We start from the raw sequence: 2,810 nt of genomic DNA, 5'->3' as shown, positions 1-2,810 counted from the left end.
CTCTCTCTCTCTCTCTCTCTCTCTCTCTCTCTCTCTCTCTCTCTCTCGGTGTAGATAGATGTGTGAGGTGGGAGGTCTTGGTTTTTTTTCTCCTCAGAAATCTTTTCTTGAGGGGGTGGAGTTGGAAAGTGTCAACTGCACAAACAGGTCTCGAGTTTGGTTCTCTATCGCTCCCACAAAAACCTAGGCACAGTGGTGTTAATCTTAAGTCCAGTGCTGGGTTTAGGGGCCAGAAGGATGGAGCCCTTGGAGCTCATTGGCTGGTCAGTCTAGCAAAATGGATGAGCTCTAGTTTCAATGGGAGCCTGACTCAAGAGTAAAATGAAGAGCAACTGAAGAAGATAACTGATTTCAACCTTTGGTCTGTACATCCATGTGCACACATGATGCACTACACACACCATATATAAGCACCTACATGAATATATACATACACCACACACATGCACATACACAATCTTTCTTTTAAAGTCTCTTCTAGGGCCAGGGACGTAGCTCACTCACTGAGTACTTGCTTAGCTTGTACAATGTCCCAAGCTCTGTCTCCAGCACTACACACATTTGCACACATACATGTACACAGACACATCCTTCTACATAGCAGTGATTTGGCTCTGAGATAATTTGTAATGATTACTCTCTCCAAATGTCTTATAAAAAGAAACAGTGGAAATAAGTGCCCTATGCTTAGGGATGAAGTTAGTTATGGTAATTCCATATAGTAGGATGCATTAGCTCATTCAATGTAATGTTCTAGGAGAATCTTTAAAGACAGAGTCATGCATACACCAACTGTAAAGTGAGAAAAGACCGTGATAGCCATAAGACTAAGAGACAAAGCTATGCATCACATTCATGTACAAGAACTGGAAAACAGAGTATTGAGAAGTCCATCTAGGGTCGGACGTGGTGGCACATGCCTTTATCTGAACTTGGGAGGCAGATTTCTGTGAGTTCAAGGCTAGTTTGGTCTATGTAAGGAGTTCTAACGAAGCACTTGGGACTCGAAGGCAAGAGAATTATGAACTCAAGGTCGTTCTTGTCTACATGGTAATTTGGAAGCTGGTCAGGGCTATGTGAGGTGCTCCTTGCAAAACAAAACAAAAGGAACTAAACAAAAGAAAAATCCACCTTCTCAACATGGATCTGTAGATTTAATATACTTTTAAATATATTTTAAATTTTGATTTCTTTTTGAGGGGCTTACCATATTTTATTATGTGTATGTATGTGCACCTTTGTGTGGCTGTGTGAGTGTGTGACTAGCAGGTTTCTGAACAGTCTAGAAAACATTTCAGATGTCTCAGACCTGGAGTTACTGGTGACTCTGAGCTGCCTAATATGGGTGCTGGGAGCCAGACTTGGGTTCTTGTCAAGAGTAATATGTGCTCTTAACCACTGAGCCATCTCTCCAGCCCTGACTCAGTATACATCTAGTGAAATTTTTACTACCTTTTTTGTTGTTGTTTGAGAGTCGGTCACACTGACACGCTGACACTGGAACATATGTAGAAATGCCAAAGACTTAAAATATACTAGGCAATCTTGAAAAGAAATAGCAAAGCTAGCAGATTATACTCTCAGGTTAAAAGGGTTAATACAAGATGAAGACAGTGTGGTATTGGCACAGGACTAGACAACTTGGTAGGAAAGAGTTTAGAGTCTAGATACAGTAGTATAGTAACACACACACACACACACACACACACGCACACACACACAATGGAGGAAAAGGTGGATGGTCGTTTGTGGCACAGGGCTTACATATGTCAAGCAAGTACTCTACTGCTGGGCTCCATCCCCAGCCCCCAGCCCGCCCAGAGAATCGTCTAAATCAATAAGAGTCTTAGAAATGTTGTACTCTTCCCTGCCTCCCTCCTTCTCTTTCTCCCTTCCTCCCTCCCTTCCTCACTTCTTTCCTTTCTTCCCCTCTCTCTTGTTTCCTTCCTTCCTTCCTCCTTTCCTTCTTTCCTCCCTTCCTTCCTTCCTTCCTTCCTTTGAGAGAGACACTCTGTAGCTCAAGCCGTCTTCAAACTCACAGTGACTCCTCTGCATGGCCTCCAAAGTGCTGGGATTACAAGCATGAGCCACCACTCTTGGCTTCAATCAATAATATTCTTACATTATCTAATCTTATGAAAAGAGCTTTGATCTCTACTTTATAGCCTATGAAAATTACCTTGGAGTGGATTAGAGTCCTAAGTAACAAAAAGTACAACTTGTGAGTAATAAATCAGGGAGTATAGCCAGAACTTTAGGGCAATCAAAGACTCCTAAACAGTTAAAAACTATGAAAGAAAAGACTGATTACACAAATTTAATAACAAAGTCAAAACTTTTCATCCTATTTAATTATTTGTTTATTTTGGCTTTTGGAAACAGGGTCTCTCTATATAGCCCTGACTGTCCTGGAACTCACTATGAAGACCAGGCTGGCCACAGACACACCGAGATTCATCTGCCGCTGTTTCCCAAGTGCTGGAATTAGAGGCATGTACCACCGTGCCAGTCTTTATTTTTAAAATTAAAATACAATTCTATTGTTTCCTCTTCCTTTTCCTTCTTCCAAGCCTGCATATGTACCTTACCTTGCTCTTTCCTACATTTAAATTCATGGCCTCTTTTTGTTTAATTGTTATATATAATAATATAAATTATACAAATATACAACCTGTTCAATTTTATAATTTATAATTCATTAATATATAGTGTCACTTGTATGTATATGACTTCAGGTCTGGCCACTTGGTATTGGATAACCACAAGCGAATTCTTCCCTAGGCCCAGAATGTATTCAAGAGAAATGAGGG

Source organism: Grammomys surdaster, unplaced genomic scaffold, assembly GCF_004785775.1.
Source record: "Grammomys surdaster isolate TR1022 unplaced genomic scaffold, NIH_TR_1.0 343, whole genome shotgun sequence".
NCBI lineage: Eukaryota > Metazoa > Chordata > Mammalia > Rodentia > Muridae > Grammomys > Grammomys surdaster.
Note: the sequence above shows the minus strand (reverse complement) of the source record.